This window comes from Gavia stellata, chromosome 5 (genome assembly GCF_030936135.1).
Source record: "Gavia stellata isolate bGavSte3 chromosome 5, bGavSte3.hap2, whole genome shotgun sequence".
NCBI classification, from domain to species: Eukaryota; Metazoa; Chordata; class Aves; order Gaviiformes; family Gaviidae; genus Gavia; species Gavia stellata.
Window position 1 is genome coordinate 12761034 of NC_082598.1, and position 20138 is coordinate 12781171.

General features: G+C 39.4%; 1 protein-coding gene across 1 annotated transcript in view; it reads right to left on the reverse strand.

The window, feature by feature from the left end:
* Positions 1-20138, reverse strand: part of SORCS2 (sortilin related VPS10 domain containing receptor 2) — a 460992-nt gene that overhangs the window by 113416 nt on the left and 327438 nt on the right. The gene's annotated exons all lie outside the window — the stretch shown is intronic.

Below are 20138 nucleotides of genomic sequence, written 5' to 3' on the forward strand. Positions count from 1 at the left end.
AACAAAGAAGTTCTCCCCGCATAATTTAATCAGAATTGCACTCTTTTCAACTTCTTCACCTTTTGCAGTTGGCCAGCATGTTATAATGTGGTTCTAAAAATGCCAGTGTGAGCATCCGTTTTTACTGTCTTTCCAGACCAAAGAGGCCTAGTTTGCACTCAAAAAGGTGCCTTTATAAATTGGTATCCTACAAACAAAACATGGATTTTCAAAGGTGAGCTGGGAATCTATTTGGCTCGCACTTCAAAAACAATTAAAAAAAATAATCCTGAATTCAAAATGTATTTAAAATATTCAGCAAATGATTCAGAAGAACTTCTATTAAAATCACTTTTGCCCTTACCCTTGATGGTGATTCTTTAAGCAGCCTAAACCACTCATTCAAGACAGCACATCCTCTCATTTTAATGCATGCACAAGGCTGGTCCTGAGACCCAGGCTTAGCTTGCAGTGTGTACAAGTCCTTCCATGCTGTATCACTAGAAGCAGTACGGCAGTAATTCTGTATAGAGAGCTTAATATCTTTCGATACAGTCTTCTAGTCCAAATAACACTTTCTGCAAATATAATTATCTTCATTCTGTCCTGTTAGCGTTTTTAAAAATGAATACAACTAAGACAACAAATCAGTATGGCATATATTCTAGAAAAGGCATAAACTGCCTTTGTACAGAACAGTAATCTCTGGACTACAGTGCTATTGTCTTGCTTTCTTTTTCTGACCCAATAAATCTTACACTTCCAAAAGTACCAAAATATTGGTTTCAAAAATAATAAAGGAATGAGGTTTATAAATTTGGGAGTGTTTTTCACTGTTAATGAGCCTTGAGTATAGGCGTGTCTAAGTTTCATAATGAGGACCCAAGAGCAGCTTGCAGACAACATCATTCCAGAAACTGAAGTCGTAACAAAAATGCTAGCTATAATGATATGCAAACACACTGCGATATTTGCTAATGCTGTCCTTCAAAAATATTATGTATCTTTCCGAGTTAAATCTATCAGAAAACAAACAGCCTAAAGATTGTAGACATCTAAGCATATATGGCAGAGTCCCTAACTATACTTCTATTTACACACACATCTTAATTCATTTAATGAAATATTTTTGAATTTCACTCAGTGTTCTGATTTATATTTCAATAGTTTAAACTGATCATTATGTGCCAGGCACACAGACTTGCTTCCCACAGCAAACACAGTGGGTGCTCAGACTTGCCTGCTAGCTAACACTACTTATTGAGGAAAATATTCCAGAGTGAATATTGTACCCACATTAACTACTTTCCATAACAAGTTTTATTTACTTTGTAAGTGGAACAAATAGCAAAACCTTCCTGCTAGCAACTGGGATGAAGGGATGCAACTGGGACATACTATCTGGAGAGCTGACGTAACAGTGATTGCTGAGGGTTTTAACTCAAAATACACAACTACTTGCTGGAGTAATTGTGTATCCAAAAACCAGAACAGATTTTAATCATACCTTAATTTCACTTAAGCTTCTTTCAAACAAGTTTTTACAGAGCATTTCTCCCTCCTGTGAGACTCTTCTAATATTTTTTTAGCAAACTGTAACTTTGTATTATGCTGTTTATCCCTGACCTCACTTCTTAATCTCCCATCAGCTAAATAAACCACAATAACACATGTGTATACATTCAGATTAGATATATGTCTACAATTTCCAATAGTTAAGCAGATGTAAAAGAATATTTCAAGGAGACAAACTGTCCCATGGATTATAAAGAAAATGAGTAAAAATAGAATATGTTATAGATCAACAGGGAGGAAAGCAAAAGAGATTTCTAATAAAAATGAAAAAATACTATACCATGCCAACGTACGAATTAAAGCATGCCAAAAATAAAGCAAAGCTATGCTTTTCCTCATTTCAGGAAAAGTTAGTGAGGCAGGAGGTAATGTAAAAGCCAAATAAATCTGAAGACATCATAATTAAATCCATTTATTTAATCTCTTTTTCAGGACTGACTGACCAATGTGCATGTCTAACCATTCCCTCTACTGGGTGGAATCACAATCTGAGCCCCAAAGGATAAAAAGACTCTGACAGGTTAGGCTACAGTAGCTTGCATATCACACTACTTCTTCCAGTATTACCATGAAGACTTGGAATAATCATAGTGATTACTAGGGAGTCTTAACTGTAGATTTGGCAGCAATTCAAAGCTATGCTGTAATTTCAAGTGGCAATAAACACAGGATATTAACATGCATCATTTGCACTGTGTCTGAAATATAACCCCCCTCCTCTCAGTTTAGGTCCAATCAAAATGTAAACTCAAGATAAATTTGATCTTAATCAGCACTTTCTCTAAAACAAGGCAATCTTCTAACATTACAATTGTGCTGTCTCTTTCAGCTTCAGCAACTGATCTTAATTTTAATTCTAGCTTTTATCTTCCTTTCCGTTTCTCTAGTATTAAAAGAGGAAAATATAAAAAGTCAAGATGTCCATTATGAAGAAATTTCTAGACTCACAGCATCTGACTTGCCACAGGAGATTTCTGCAGTAAGTGGCGAGAGAGAAGAGACACACCATTTTTTAATTCTATAATTCTGCATAGGGTCAGAAGTCGAGACACCTCATATTCCTCAGCACTGTAAACTGACCTTGAGGGAAAAGAAACCTCCTTCAGGCTGAGTAAGAAATCAAAATACAGAAACTCTTCATTTAAGCACACAGCAGCCACGCACTGAGAGGCCAAGAGTGCCCAGGAACCACCGACACCTCTTTAGTCCCCTCCAGTAGACTGAACTCCTGTTGGACATAGAGGATTTGGCTATGGGGATTCAATCCTAAAGCGTGCGGGACTCACTCCAGCAAAAACCTTAACAATGCAAACTTATGAGCCATCCCCACCAAGGTCAATTAATTTCCGTTAAGAACATGCAATGTTAATGCCTAGATGAAGGTTCTTAGCTGAACTGGAGACAAGGCTGCTGGGCACAGGGCAGCACCAAACTCCTAGTCATACCATCACATAAAACTCAGGTAGGCATGCAGGTTAAGACAAATATTCTTTGTGGCAGTACTGCCAATCTCGGGGCAGTATTCATAGAGCTTCACATCACTGCAGTCACACCCTCAACATTTTTCAGATTAAGTAACTAACTCATCTATTTTTCTTGGTTTTACAATTTACATTATTTATGTGTTATTAGATATGCTTGGCTGATACAGAAATTACTCTAGCTCGTGGTCCCAATTGTAAATGAGATGTTGCTTCTCAGACAGCATTCATAAAACACACAAAGTGGACTGCCAAGGGTTATGATTTTTATCTTTGGTGGTATGAAAGACCTGATAACTCAAGAGTGGCAAAGCTGCAGAGTGAAATATAGTCTCTTTACTCTCATAGTGGTAAAAACAATATCTAAAGAATCAACCCAGGGTAATTCCAAGCAGAGAGTAAAATAAAATGCCTTCCAGATAGAAGTTTAATCTTGTAGATCTTCCCTGGGAGTTGCACCCAAAAAATCACTCCTCGCAAATGTTAGTTATTAGTGAATCTAATCACTAACAAATCACTGAAGATTAACAACAGCTAGAAAATCAGCTTGTGCTGATTGAATTGCATAAATGCACATTGATGGAATACATATATACATGAACGTACGTACATCCCAGAACAGTATATTATTTTACACGGTAAGAATTCACAGCTTCCTCTAGAATTCGTATTTACTTTCTCTTGAAGAGCCCCTTTCAAGCTGTCAACACAGATGCGTTTCAAAACAGCAACTAGTCTCCGTGAGAACCACCACAAGGGAAGGGAAGGTGGGAATATTAAGGATGGCTCCCGCTACACTGATCACATAATCTCAGGACACAATCAAAGGCCATATGAAGCAATCCTGGCAGGGCTAATGGAAAGCATATATTACAGTTTCGTCTCCCCTGTGGTCAGCTCATTAATCATTTGGAATATCACAGTGGAAGCTGCATTATTTTTTATCTAGTACCAGCAACATATTAGGCACTTTAGGATGTGGAGTGACTATTAAGAGGCTAGGATCTTAAAAATGAGCTGGTTACCAACTACTCCAGTTGGTAACACATAAGACCTGCTGAAGAGGGAATGAACATCAGAGTTAGCACCTTAACAGAAAAATGTGTTCAGAGCAACTGGACAGAGAACAACTGGCACACACTGCAACTAGGCAAGCCTGAAATGATATAATTTGATCATAAAAGGAAATAGTTTTGAAAGAGTTGGCTTTTCTCTAGGGCATTCACTATAGTGGAAGAAAATTTAAGGGTGGTTACATATCATAATAATGAATGCCCACAGAGAAACAGCTACAAAAGTTCTGACTGATGTTGATGACCAGCCTGAAAATCCTGCCCTGCTGCACTTGTTGACAACCTCTATATATCTAAATCTGCCTGATCTCTATAACTGAACACCTCAAAGATGCTGACTACACCAGCTTTCTAGGGGATACCAATTACAGCTCAATTCTTCGGTCTTCTTATTTAGAGAAGTGTCGGGTAGGATAAGCAAGCTGATCATTACCTCTTCCTCCACAGGAACAAATCTCATCCATCTATAAACTCCTGGAACCAAAAAATTGTTGCCACTTTACTAGCATGGCAGGCCAAATTTTCATGAGGAATGCTCTGTTCAAAAATACTTCAGAGCAGTAACTTGTGCTACCACCCCAAGAATTCTAAAAAACAGGTACATATTAACAAATGTGGTATTCCTGCAATATACTGAGAGAAGTGTGACTATGCCAAAGGTCACAGCAGAGGGAGAAAAAAAACAGTACTCAACACCTTCATAGACAGTCCTTTCTTTAATAGCTAATTTTTCTAGTGTTATTTGCAACTGTCTTGTAGAGCCAAGATACACATACATTGTTTATTTGCTGCAAAATACGTTCGTACTGTCATGAGCAAGTAGTTAATTAATAAGGAATATCTTTAATATATCCAGTGGATCTCTTGGCACAGGCTGAACTTACACTGAGAGGAACAGAAGCGTCATTAGGTACCTAAGGCTGACATAAAGAAACCTAATACTACTTGTTACGGATACTATTTTTTTGCCTCTGTTTAAAGTGAAAACAGAGGAGGCCTTTGGTCTTCCTGCAAGGTCCAATGCTAGCCTGGCTATTGCTAATTCTTCAGCAAAAGTGATCATTTATTGTACCCTTTGTACAGTTCGTACATCTAAAAAGAGCAAAACTTAATGTTGAGATGTTTTGTGGGATGATCATCATACTGATATTCAAATGCTGTACATATTAAAATGGTGTCATTTAAAACTATACACTCCAGTATACCAGGAACTAAATCAGACAGTCTTTCCCAGTATGCTCAAAATCAGCAGTTTGAGTGGGGAACAGCACTGCAGGAGGCATAGCACCAATTCCTGCCACAGCAGGGGAATGTTCCCTAACCAGGTTTTATATTGCCCATAAAATAAGGACATTTTGCGTGATTTGGGGGACAAAAAAGGGACTTGGATTGCACAGCAGAAATGGGCAAGTTTCACTTTTTCTCACCAGTGTCTCCACAAACGTTAGTATTTCCCAGACGGAACAGGCACACACTGACCTTTTTAGCTTGGGCATTCACAGACTAATCTAATTCAAGAAGTTATTTTGCAGACCTCCCATAAACCTGCAAATATTTTCTGCCTGAAGACATCACAGAGCAAAAACATAAAACAATGCTTCCCAAACAGGATAATGGATGCACAACGAATGACTGCATATGTGTGTTGATCTAATTTAATGAAGAAACAGGTCAAACAGTTCCTAGTCGCCAGCCATTAATTTGTTGGCAGCAAAAACTGCACTAAGCTCAAAAAAGAAATTACATGGACAGTAATTAGTGGACGGGAAGAAAATATGAAGGAAAGGCAGGCGGTTGTAATGGTTAAAAATATCAGTCATATGGGATTGATCAGGACCTCACTGTCTTTTGTAATAGGTGAAACACTCGTCTGCCTTAAAAATATTACAAGTGGGCCTTATGGTCTTTTATTACGAAACTCAGTTCTATTATAAGGCTGCATAAGAATTTTCTGGGAAGACTGGAAAAGGGAGCTCTCAAAACATTACTCTGGGGAATCTCACTTTGCACAAATTCTCCCCTCCAATCCCAAATACTCAACAGGTTCCTTCTGTCTCACAGCCAAAGGCCATCCCATAATGTTCCCAAGATATCCCTAACAACAGTTGAGGCATCAACTTCAAGCACCTTTCTTCCTGTCTCTCCCAATTCTATAGAACACTTCTTATGGAGATCAATGTACTTGACAACTCTTGTTACAAATCATAAAGAATAAGTAGCATTTTCCAGACTTGGAGATGTGTGTGTGTATGTGTGTGTGTCCACGTACATACATCTGCAAATACACACAAGTTCATGCAGGCAGATGGGCTACATCCAAAGTTGCTGAAGCAGCTAGCTCTAGTGATTGGGAGAGGTTCCTGAAGAGCGGAAAACCGTAAACATCATGCCCATCTTAGCATCACCTACAAAGTCTCTCAGATGTGTCTCATGCTGTATTTTGAATTTGTCCATTCCCATATCCAAAGGGGTAGCTGGCACTATGAAGTGAGCTATTAACATCCTTACCCTTCAGGAAGCACCTGCTTCCTTCTGAGAACTGTAGGCACTCTCCTTAACGGAGGTCTGGGTGTAGTCGAAGATTGAACAGCTCTCTAGATCACAGGGGAAAATAGAAACCTGGGGAAAAAGCAAGTCTTTCATACATAAGGCACAACTGATTATGTGGTTTTGAAGGGGAAAATGGAAAGGGGAGAAGAAAGGGAGTCAGAGCAGCAGAAGCAAGCCCTGCAAAAACAGTAATTATTTTTCATACGAATTTGGCCATATCTCCATTATGTAGGCTACAAAGCTTAATTATAAAAGCTCTTGCTATTGAAATATTTCCCCTTATCTTTGATATCCAGTCCAAATGGACTGGAAAAAGGCCCTTGAAAAGCAGAAAGGAAATGTCTTTTAAAGTAATTTTTGGTCCCATTAGGGAGAATCTCATTAATAGAAAAAGGACTTTACTGAAGAATAGAGCTTTTATATTCGGAAGCATACCATACTGCTGTGCCTGATTCTAGCAGCACTGTGATAATAAACCTTTCTCCATCAGGGCTTAGACTTTTGCAGTTGTAAAGTACCCTTTTATATTGAGGTAGGGTTTTAGTAAACGCACATACCTGGCACTCATTGTGCTAGTTTTCTCCAGGTGTACTTAGGAGAGGTGTCGATCGGAGCTTTTGAAAGATGATGTATAAAACTTTTTTTTTCCCTCTTGAAAAGCAACATTTTGCTATAACTGAAATGTATTTCTGAAAAATTCCATCAGAAGATTTACCAGCACGAATCCTAGGGCTTATGAGGGAATTAGGGGGTGAGGGTATTCCTTCTGGGGCTGTTCCACCTTATGCAGATACACAGAAAATATTTGTTGGGACAGAGACACTGACTTTGTTGACCAGTTGTTAGAGCACTTCCATGTTTCATTGCAGGAATGAGTCATCTCCCCAGCCGAATGCTGTGATTACTAAACCTTACACAATTCTGTACATATTCTCATATATATGAGAGAAAAAAGGCTGCACATCAGCAAAATCAAGACAGAAATAGAAACAATGTTCTTTTGCTCATTTGCTAGATTTTTAAAATTTAGGGGCAAGGGTTATTGTTTCTATGTTTGTTCCCAAGCGTGTTATTTTGGCTCTTTTTTGCTACATTTTAATGAAAACTTGAAAAGTGAATAGGAAAGTAAATGAAATGAATGCACAAACATTTCTACTAATCCCCTTTCTCTCACTTTTACTAACATTTAATTCTCATGAAAAGTTTGTAATTAATCCAGGGTTTTGGTTTTTTTTTAACATAATATTTTACTGAAAATGAAAAGTTGGAGAGCTTGGATCATGGCAGCATGTTTACAGACACAGAAGGCAGCTAGGAAGATTTCAGTAGCTTTCTCTCTTGGGAAGAATATAGTTAGAGATTCAGCTGTGAATTATGGCTGATACTGAAAAAGAAAATCCAGGTGATACTGTTATTTTTTCTTCTAAGGCAGACAGCTACACAGAGCTCTAAAAACATCAGACTGAGGTTAGTCTTGGGATACCAATTCTGTTCTCAGTCAGCAGGACCTTTGCAAACTGAACGTTTTTAAGGCCCTGGGACTGACCCCATCTAAAGCAGAATCCAAAGGAAACATTGGTCTTAGTGCTGCTTTGGCACTCACAAGATTTTGTAGTAGTTCTTGAGGCTGTAACACAAATGTCTTCTGAGACTTTACATATACCATAGTTTCTCTACATTTCACATCAATACCAACAGGACGGGAATAAAAGTATGTATGTCCTTACAAGTGGTATTAAAAGGGAAATGGAGGAACTACAAAACCAGAGAAGTTCAGGAATGGTAGAACAATTGGCAAGAACAGTTGACTTTCAACAAGGAAAGGGGGGAAAAGCCTCTCCGCCATTCTCAAAATCTCCGTATTGTTCATACTTTGATTTCATTAGCAGAAAGTACCAGATACCATACAAGTCACTGGGTTGTCTCAAGCATATTGGAAGTATATATGGGGCTACTGGAAGCAGCCCCATATTAACAAAAGGAATTTTAGCAGTAAACAAAAAAGCAACTCCTCCCTCTCACACCTCACCCCCCAATGCTGCCAATGAAGTAAGTATTAGTCATGAAGAAATGTTCATATTAATAATAGTTGTTCTTACTTAGGAACAAAGTTACCTATTGCAATGTAACTTCAAACTTCCAGTTTAAAGCACCATCCACTTCCAATGACTGAATAATAAATCTCATCCCTTTACTGTACGTTAAGACCACACTATACTGATGTTTCCAGTGCTCTCAGTACCTTAAAGTTAACTTTCATGAGGGAAGAACACCTTACTGCTCCAGAGACAATTTCTAATCTCAGCTGTGCAGATGTGTATGTTTTTGATTAAATCTACTGTTCAGCTGGCAGGCACATACACAGCAAACTGAACACAGACCTGTATGTCTTCACATCTGAACAGGCAATCTTAAATAACCTGGGTTAGACAGAAAGGATAAAACCAATTAATCTCAACTGGTAATTAGGTGTCATTCTGGTAGAGACAGTTCCAGTGTTTGATAGACCCAGACGGATACTGCCCAGGCATTGCATTAGAATATAGCTCTTTGACTTGGAAGTTGCGTGTTTTTACAGTCTTTCCTTTTCTTTCCTTTCAAATGAACATGTTCTTATTCGTAGGTAAGAACTTCGGCTCATCTCACTGTTTTTCTCTCTCCTCTGCCTATGCTCCTCAGATCATCTGTTGTGCTAAGGGACGGGCTATGTGGCTACTGGGAGTTATTTGTCCAGTGTAACTCCTAGAATGCCAGAAGAGAAGGGAATAATACAAACATAGAGGTAGAAAGGGACTTCTGGAGGTCATCTAGTTCAACCTCCTCCTCCAGGCAAGGCCAAGCAAAGCAGATAGTTCAGGACCATGTCCCCTCCAGTCCTGATTATCTCTAAGGATGGAGATTCCCCGAATCTGAAGCTGGGAAGACTAGATTGCCCTTTGGATTTTTCAGAGGTTTCTATCTATCTTGTTGGAGAAAGCCAGATGCCTAGGTAAAGTGGGGTCTATTGCCCCGAGCAGTCCAAGCCTGTAACATTTTGATGAGGCACGATCTCAGATTTCCAAGTTAGAAGGATGAGATTCCACCCTTGATTTTCTAGCATCAGTTATAATAATTAGGAATGTTTAATTGCTCATCTCTGTTCTAGAACACAGTCAAATGACCTTTTTTGGTCCTCAGATTTGTTTCACAATTTGCTTTTTAGTTGGGGTTTTTTGTTGTTGTTGTTGGGGGTTTTTTTGATTGATTGTTCGGTGGTTTTTGGGGGGTTTTTGGGCTTGTTTTTTTTTATTATTATTATTTTTATTTTTATTAGCCCTGCAAACAGTACAGTGTATTTTCTTATGTTTATAAAATACTTTCCAGTATAACCTTCCAAGACACCTTGTCCTTCACTTCTTATGTTTTAATCCATTGCAGCCCTGGACCATAGTTAGCCACTGATAAAAAGAGTAAGACAACTTATGGTCTTTTACATCAATTGTATTTGAGGTAATGCCCCTAAAAACTTGTAAGCACCATCAAATTCACTTTAATACAATACAATTAACTGGGTGGAGGCTGGGTGGTGTGAGTTAGCCATAAAGGATGAGACATAAAAACCGAAACACTAGGAGATATGAAGGGCCTCTTTCACATAATTAAAAGTTAATTAAAAACTCTCAGTATAATCTATATCCAGAAAAAATGGTCTTTTGTCATTTCTACAAGTGAGTTTCCTAAAAGAAGCACTCATCCGAGACTGCAGGCCATTCCAGACAAGTAAATAGAAGTCACACAATAATCAACAGCCCGTCCCAGGTGGCATACTAATTTACAATAAATTATCAAGAACTGTTAGTAAGTTAAACAGTTCAGTGACAGGCAGGGGGAAAAAAAAGAAAAAAAAAAGGAAAAAATAAAAAAAGGGGGTTATTTACTCTCTTGCCTGACAGTGTCTCACAGTCAAATCTACTTTGCTTCATCAGTTTGCTCCTAGGCATTTCTTTGAGAGACCTAATAAGCAGACATGAAAAAGTTTGTAGAGGAATAGGCTGTAACTCATTTATTGATACTAAAAACAAAAGGGCCTATGGGACTTAAAAGACATCAAAGATGCTATTTATAAAAAATACCACACCAAACACCCAAAAAACTCAAAACACGAAGAAAACACAAGCCTCATTCAAGAAGAAAGATTGCCCAGGTGGATGGCTAGTCTTCCCAAATTGCCTGCAAACAGACCTCTGTGGTCTGTGAAATAATTTTTCTTTGATTACTAAACAATATTGCATGTTTATACAGAACCAAAGGTTCCTAAATCAAAATGTTTCAGAAAGTAATAACCAACATTTCTGTCAGTTTTAGCTACATAAATCAAGGTGATGATTGGGGATGCAGAAAAAAAGTTAGGATCCATAAAGAAAGCAGCAATAGTATCCCACCATCTGAAACACGGTCAGCATGCCTGTAGTCCCAGCTAAGTTTTCAAAGGCTTCAGCACATCCATTTCTCTGTCAGCCTGATTACAAGTTGCCCAAGGCAAGACTGTCTCTCTGCTTCACATCTGGACCGTACCGAGCTCAATCATACCTTTGCCCGTAGGTGCAACCGTAATAAAAGTAAATAAACACAGCTGCAAAAACCAGACTGGTCACACCAAGTGCTGAGAGCTGTTGTGTGTTTTCTGAACACACTTCTATTTTTTTAACCCCTAAATGAGAATTTGGTGATTTTTAAAGACACATCAAATATTTACGGCAAATTAATTCAAATGAGCTACACACTGCCCTCATTTCCACCATCATATACAGAAAGCAAGATCATGAATTTCATTCGTTGTACTACTGCTGATATGCTAGCGGTGTGATTTGCAAACTGCTAAGCACCAGAAATTACCAATTGTATCATCGCCTTTCATGTTTTCCACAATTTTAAGAGATGTTAAATCTATGCCTACAGAGAAGTCCAAGTCTGCTAAACCTCCTACTCTGAGCATCTTTTTTGAGGTTTATCACTAGGAAGCGCTTTCAGCATCCCGGAGCTATGAATGTGACTTTGCAAACAATCATGGCAGTAGGTATTAATGAAAGGTTAGATGTGATTCAGGCTGTTATAATCCCTGCAGCCAGGGAGGAAGAGAGTAAAAGAGAACAACGTAGGTTCATGCCCGAACAACCGGTTGTGGCACCATGCTAACCGACGGTAATCACTGCAAGCCACTGAGAAACTGAACTGTTCTCCTGGAAAACAAGCTCTGACTAAGAAATGTCAGATTGCTAACAGCTAGCTGAAACAGGATGAAACAAGAAGTTGAAGGTTTTATTTGGTTTTTTTTTTTGCAGTGGCCTATATCAATTCTGGGGAATGGTAAATCCCTGCAAACTCTCAACAACCGCATATCCAACCCATCAAACCTCAGGTAAGACCTGCTCTTCTGCTCCCTATTCTCATGCTCTCCATGAGATCAGGGGGCTCTCTGGTTCTTCAGCCAAACAGGGCACAGGTCATCAGCACAAGCTTTTACAGAAATCCAACCAGGTATGGCACCTGCAGCACGATGCCAACATTTTTCTAATACAAAACAATTGTTGGTATCTTTCTTATCCACATTTAAATTTACAGTTAGTGAATAAGTTTAGTCTTCCATTTTTGGGAGAATCTGTGAATTCAGATTTAGGCCACAAAGTTTCTTATGGAGTATGGAACCTATATCTGCTATGGATGAAACACTTTTCAGTGAACTGGGGCCGTATGGCTCAATACAGCTCAATACAGCGCAGATTTGATTTTCAGCTAAAATCAATTCTACAGTAAAGTAATTCCCACTTTAAAATTTCTGCCTCAAAATGAGACATTTCTCAGAAAGACACAGAACAGCTAAATTTTGCAGTCTACCCACAATGTTCATATAATAACCTATTAACCAGATGTTATCTCCATTTTTTGCCAGTAGAATGAGTATGGACAAAGTCTTTACACATCTGCAGGCTTTAGAAACAATCATGGAATACAGATCATGTTGCAATATGAATTTCAAGTCTGTATTGTCATTAATGTCCAAGATGTCATTAGCATTGTCATTAGTGACAGGCTAGGGATTTATATATTTTATTCCTCCAACCTCCACGTACATCTTTTGACTTCTCTCTGTTACTCCTGTCTAAGTGAAACTGCAAGTTGATGAACTAGGTAGACGTTGTCTACCTGGACTTCAGTAAAGCGCCTTCGACATTGTCCCCCACCGTATTCTCCTGGAAAAGCTGGCGACTCATGGCTTAGACAGGTACACTCTTCGCTGGGTTAAAAACTGGCTGGATGGCCGAGCCCAGAGAGTTGTGGTGAATGGAGTCAAATCCAGTTGGCAGCTGGTCACAAGCAGAGTCCCCCAGGGCTCAGTTTTGGGGCCGGTCTTGTTTAATATCTTTATCGATGATCTGTATGAGGGGATAGAGTGCACCCTCAGCAAGTTTGCAGACGACACCAAGTTGGGAGGGACTGTTGATCCGCTCGAGGGTTGGAAGGCTCTGCAGAGGGATCTGGACAGGCTGGATCGATGGGCCCAGGCCAGTTGTATGAGGTTCAACAAGGCCAAGTGCCGGGTCCTGCACTTTGGCCACAAAACCCCCATGCAACACTACAGGCTTGGGGATGAAGGGCTGGAAAGCTGCCCCGCAGAAAAGGACCTGGGGGTGTTGATTGACAGCCGGCTGAATATGAGCCAGCAGTGTGCCCAGGTGGCCAAGAAGGCCAACAGCATCCTGGCCTGTATCAGAAATAGTGTGGCCAGCTGGACTAGGGAGGTGATCGTGCCCCTGTACTCGGTGCTGGTGAGGCCGCACCTCGTGTTCAGTTACTGTGTTCAGTTTTGGGTCCCTCACTACAAGAAGGACATTGAGGTGCTGGAGCGTGTCCAGAGAAGGGCGATGAAGCTGGTGAGGGGTCTGGAGCACAAGTCTTATGAGGAGCAGCTGAGGGAACTGCGCTTGTTTAGTCTGGAGAAGAGGAGGCTGAGGGGAGACCTCATCGCTCTCTACAATTACCTGAAAGGGGGTTGCAGAGAGGTGGGTGTTGGTCTCTTCTCCCAAGTGACTAGCAGCAGGACAAGGGGAAATGGCCTCAAGTTGTGCCAGGGGAGATTCCGACTGGATATTAGGAATAATTTCTTTACTGAGAGAGTGGTGACACACTGGAATAGACTGCCCAGGGAGGTGGTGGATTCACCATCACTGGAGGTGTTCAAGGACCATATGGACGTGGCATTGTGGGATGTGGCTTGATGGGCATGGTGGTGTGTGGTGTGGTTTTTTGTTTGTGGGTTTGTTTTTTGGTTTTTTTTTGTTGTTGTTGTTGATAGTTGGACTTTATGATCTTACAGGTCTTTTCCAAGCTTAGTGTTTCTGTGATCATGGAAGAAGAAGAAGGAGGGGTGTAGGTTATGGGCAATTTAAACATTCATATAAGAATCTCCACCAAAAGTTTCAGTTGAAGTGATTTCTGTGCCGCCTTGTATCTCTATCAGCCCTGGGCCCTCCAGGAAAGCATTTGATGGTCCGTAGTTCCCATTATGCAGCACAATAGCAATGGCTGATCCTGTGATACTCCAGACTCTCATACAATGAAAAATGGCTTGGTTTTACGTCAGTATTCTGTCTACACTTGCCTTCAGAACTTAGGAATGCATTGCATTTTTTGTATCTATTCCCAAATCCAGCTATTGTATTTTTATGCAAAATAAACAGCTGTGACCTTTATTAATCAATACTCACTTTCTTAAACATAAGGGGGGAAAAAAACACCTTTAAGTGTCTCATTCGCTGAAGAGTACTTTTTGCAATAGACTGATGGTAACAAAACAACTTGCTGTGAATAGTGTAACATAATGCAAGCTGACAAGCTACAGTAACCGTTTCCCAAAGCACACTGCACTATGCAAACATAGATCACGGCTGCAAAAAGCACACAGCCTTTTCTCAACAGAAGATTTGTAATAAAATTACATGCTTACAAAGCCCTCCCCCTCAACACAAGACCCTAAAGTTACGCCAGCTCTGCTGTATTTTGAGATGGGTGTCTGCAACCTCTTTGCTGAAGCTTACACTCTAGAAATGTCTAGCAAAAGTGCCTGCTCTGGTCATAGACCAGTACATATATGTGACAAACTGCTGCACTGATAATTCAAACAAGATTCACCAGAAGATGAGTCTAGGATCCCAACCAGGAGGTGGCTGTGGTGGGCAAGCAGCAAAACCGGGCATTAGAGGCTCAGGTTCCCAAGCTGTATTTGGGATTTTCTCAGCAAATCACTATAAGACTTGGGGGATTGTTTACCTCACCTCTCTGTGCTTTATAATACCCATCCACATAACGGAGATAATACTTATGTGCATTGTAGAACTAAGACGATGGAATTAAAATATGACTTAACATTAAACTGTCCTCTGCTGTAAGTACTTCAGAATATCCCTACTTACACTTCTCCAAAAGAGCACACAGGTTTCATCCTGTGCGGGTTTCTTCTCATTTTCCATGCTGGCATTTTGATCATTTAATGCAAAACTGTTGTTGTAATGTGCATACTCTAAGTCAAAATAGTAGCCACTGAACAAGGAAACAAACCATATGGTGAAGAAAAATAAATATTACCTGTGCTGTCAAAAGAAGTCTCAAAAGCAGATTTTCCACAAAGTGTAACCTCCACCCATTCAACTTCACAGCTCCCTCTATAAATGACAGAGCCAAATATGAAGACCACTAAATCTGCTGAAGCTCAGTCTAACAGATACAAATCTTTACCCTGAGAAATAAAATCCCCTGCTATAAAATCTTGTTCACTCACATTTGCCAGTGTAAAAATTATGGCTAAAGCTATGAAGTGCAGATCTATTTTGACCTTTCAAAAAAACAGAGTTGGAGGTAGGGGGTCTGTACAGTCCTTCTTCACTCAATATATCTGAGGTGTTTTAGTGAAATAAGTAATCCTTTCTTATGTAAGAAGAGGCTGCAGAATCAGGTTTGCTGTGATCATCTGTTGAAGTAAACCAGTTTGCGATGAGTGTCTTCATTTTCAGAGGTGTAAGAATTCAGGCCTTGGAGCTGATTTATCCCTTATAGCACACCAGTATTCCGTGACTTTCATATTATCAAGAGGTGCTCAATTCAGTGTGAAAAGTTAACACTTGTATTAGCACTCCATTTTTCCCCCCCTATTTCTGATCTTCAAGTTATCTATTTTTAGACCTAGTAATTACCACTAGCAGTCTCACCACTCTGAAGAAAAGGCAGAATCAGAGATTCACCATTATATTACAAATTTTGAATGGACTGTACTTTAATTACTCAGTAAAAAGGAATCAAAAGTCACACCATGTCAAATCATGCTGACTACAAGTCGGCATAAACCATTCTTTGCCTCAGAAAACAGGTCACATCGGCATTGTGAGTTACCCGTGTTTCTGGATGCCGAGTTCTGTATCGGTTTATTTGAATTAATGGAACGATAAAATCTGATCACAGAGAGATGCTTAAAAATACTGTTCAAGGAGGCACTTGTGCACAGTCTCCATCTGGTGTTCTGTTAAAATATACACACTTCTGTACTCTGGAGAATGCAAGATCAAGAGTGCCCCTTGTAGATGGAAGACAAGACACAGAGGTTGCTGGTGGTTCTCAGCCTTCCCTCCAAACAAATCCCAAGAAAGCTTTGTCTTCTGCAAAGACAAGCATCACCCACTGGGCTAGGGAGTAACATGGTAAAGCAGGACTTCAATACCCATGGAATCCCACTGCAAATAAATAAATACACAATTTGCAGTTACTGCTGAATCATCAGAATATTTGTCTCCCTCACTCCCCAATATCCATCCCGAATTCAATCCATGCAATTCTGAAGAGCAATTTGGAAAGCATTAAGTGTGTACCATAACATTCCACCTTGAAATGGTCATCTTGTAAAAAGACAAATGGCTAAAATGAAGGAAAATCAAGTACGATTCTTACTTAAAAGCAGTACCAGTGCATTCCAATGCAAGTGGGAATATATACCATGGCTGTAAATATAGCATAGAAGTACAGCGGTGCAAATCATTCTAACACTTAAGTTATTTTGTTTTTATCTACATAGAAAATGTATTTACTGGAGTAATTTTAAGAACCTTTGAAGAACAGTATTTGACTGCTTGAGAAATGTTCTATCCCAGAGTGGCTTTTGTACAATTTGTGTAGATAAAAATTGCAGGAAACTCTACAAGTCCTGCTGCCTTCTGAGTAATCACAGGGGATATCATCATTACTCACACCACATAGCCAGCTTCTCCCAAGTCATAAACAACTGTAATTAAGGAATGATTGGAAAGTGTCAAAATTTATCTTCAGACTGGACTACCAAAATGGTTTTCTTAATCACCTCAAGAGAAGTATAAAAAAAACCAAAAACATTGCGAGTAACAGAAAAGACTTTTCTTCACAATTGCTACTCTATTCATAAATAATTTTATTTTCACTAAACTGTATCTCTATTTGCCCTGTTTTCTGTAACAAAGAGGCACAAACTGAATCTCAGTCTTACGTGAGAATAACAGAGGTGCTTTTTTTCCTCCTTCATCATCTCTTTACTATCTGTCATTCTTGCTTACTTAATTACATCCAGAACAGAACTCACTACATTCTACAGGAACAAACCTTTTTTACATTTCAACAGTGGCTCTTAGTAGTTTAACCCAGCTCTCTGCTATTCAGACACATTTATGTTTTAATTTTCATTATAATGCTGAATTAACACATATCCCGGCATTCAACAAGGGGCGGCACTGTAGGTGGCTCGGTTTGAGGTGGCTGAATTATTGACATGACGGTTGCTTCCCGAATCACTTGTCGAAAGCAATCTCCAGCTCCTACATCTTTCTGCTCCTGCTCTTCCTTTCTCTCCCGGCTCCTACACCTTTCTTGATTGCCTTGGAGGAAAATTCTTCCTTTTTCAACCCACCCTGGCTTGGTCCCTCCCCTGTTAGAAGCAAACCTAACACTCCTGCTCCTCCTAACTTTGACCAGCACACATAGTGGTCATCTTCTCAGAAATCGCCAATAAATAGAAGCAGTGTGATCCTGCCCCAGAAGACCTCTGAATACTTCTATGGCTCTGTACCAACCACAGCAGATCAGAACTGTGAGCACAGAGAAGCTGAGACAGATCCTGCCCATACTTTGTAATGTAAAAAAGAAAATAGACTGAAGTACAAGGCAAAAATATGACCATCACTCTCCATGTTGTGAGATGATGGAGAAAAACAAAGACCAGCTTTCAAAAAACCTTACCTTCTATTGAAGCATGTAAATAACGACTTGGTTTTCAGAACTGCTGAGCATACAGCAACTTCCATTGCGACCCCTGAGTACATTTTCCAATTATGTCAGAACTCTGTACTCTAAGCTCTTGAAAATCTGATCTTAAATCATAAGCACTAAGCAATTTTGATCCTTTTTCTCGTCTCCCACCATCCCCCAAATCCACTCCCAAAAGGATTCTGTAAATGTGAAGTCTGTATTAATGCAGTGCTTTTTTTTTTTCCACTCAAGAACTTAATACCACACATTTCTTAGTTTCATATATATATTTTTTATATTTATGGCAGTTAAATACCTGTTGTCAATATGTGCCATTAATACCAAGCACCCACAGCCTGGAGACATCACTTCAGAACACCACACTATTCTTATGAGTAACAACTCATCCTTTCCATCAGATGAAAGAGAAATAATAGTTTCTGATCTCAGATTACAGCTGTGATGTCACTGATGGAAGAATATTCTGTTTAATAGAATGACCTGTGCTACCTTTTGTTAGGGAAGTGTCAACTGTGAAAGGCTTCATTAAAAAAGAGAGAACGAATGAGCAAGACAGAAAAGTCCTTTAAGAAAGTTGGGCTGTCAGGTTTTCTCCAAGGGAAGTAACAGTTCTTTTCACACTGCTGTGTGAACTGAATTATATTTGACATTTATTCCAACTCAAACCTACCTAAAAGTTACACAGTCAATCAACATTCATTAGAGTCAAGAGTTAGGATTTATTAAAGTGTTCTTCCTTCTGAATTTCACCCCCCTTTACAGATCCTCCGTCAGTAACTTTCCAACTCAGCATCATACCAGACAGTCAACTTTTTACTAAGCTCTGTGCGTGGAATATCCTTGTTTAGTATGTTTTATGAAGGTGGTATGTACCCATGAAACTTCAGAGATAAGTGTAATTGAGAGGCAGGTATCACTGCTGATACAAAGCTGACACTTTACTGGACCTGTTCAAGCCTTTGCGATAGGAACCTACTGCTATCAGCTATTTGCTGCCGGGGTTTTCAAGTGAGAGTTCAAAAGGTATAGCATTTGAGATTCCTATCCTGCCTCCCCAGTTTCTACCACTTAATCAAATTTTGATAAGCTATCGCTTGTACAGCAGGTTGTGAATTTACAGATTAGACAACAGAATCAACTCAGCTGTGCTCAGATCATGACAGCATTGGTTTCAGTGCAATGAACTTTTTTTGTGGTGTGGTTTTTTGTGGGTTTTTTTTGTTTGTTTTTGTTTTTGTTTGTGGTTGGTTTTTTTTTTTTGTAATGGTTGGACTTGATGATCTTACAGGTCTTTTCCAACCTTAGTGATTCTGTGATTGCAATATGATAGCATTAAGCAGTGTTCCTGTTCAAATGCAGGGCGGGCTTGAGAAAGTCAAGAAACTGAAAAACCTGAAGCATAAACCCTTTTATCTCTCTTTCTGTGATATAAACAAAGACAATGAAGCCCTGTAAGAAAATCATAAAATGTTTTGCTGTGTGCCATAATATTAACTCTGAGCACCACATAGTGCTCAAATATACCTATTATGAGGCTTCCATTTGGTAGAGGAATTGATCCAAAAGGCAGCATGCAACCCATATGTAAACAGCTGACTCAGTTATGCATTAAATTATTGACACCAAACAATTTTTAGGAGTACTTATTTACCACAAAAATACAGAGCCATTGCTGTATTTTCCCTAACTATAAAAACCCTCACAGATTCATACCTTTTAAGGCTAGAAGAGGCCACTACAACACTCTCTTATGAGTGCAACACTGCTGAAACGGCATATGATAGTACTGCAGATTTCTAAAATCACTTGTACACTGGCATAATTTTGCTGGCTTGCTGGATTTTCCCCAGATCTCTACTAATTATCTCTTTATTACTATGCTGCCTATACTTGTTACATAAAAACACTGTTATGGAGAGTACAACTGCAAAACAATGCAAGTTTATTTCCTAGATTAGGGTTCACTGCATGTATTCTGCTTTTGCTGTAGAATGTGGTTCATCTCATGAAGTAGAACAATCCAAAGATCAAGTTGGTGAGAGTCATTTTAACACCATCCTACTCAATATCATAGCAAATGAATCCCCTGTGGGGGTATGTAGGAATACTCCAGGTCTTATCAGGATATATTGGGGTACTATTAGCTTCCAAGTAACCTCAA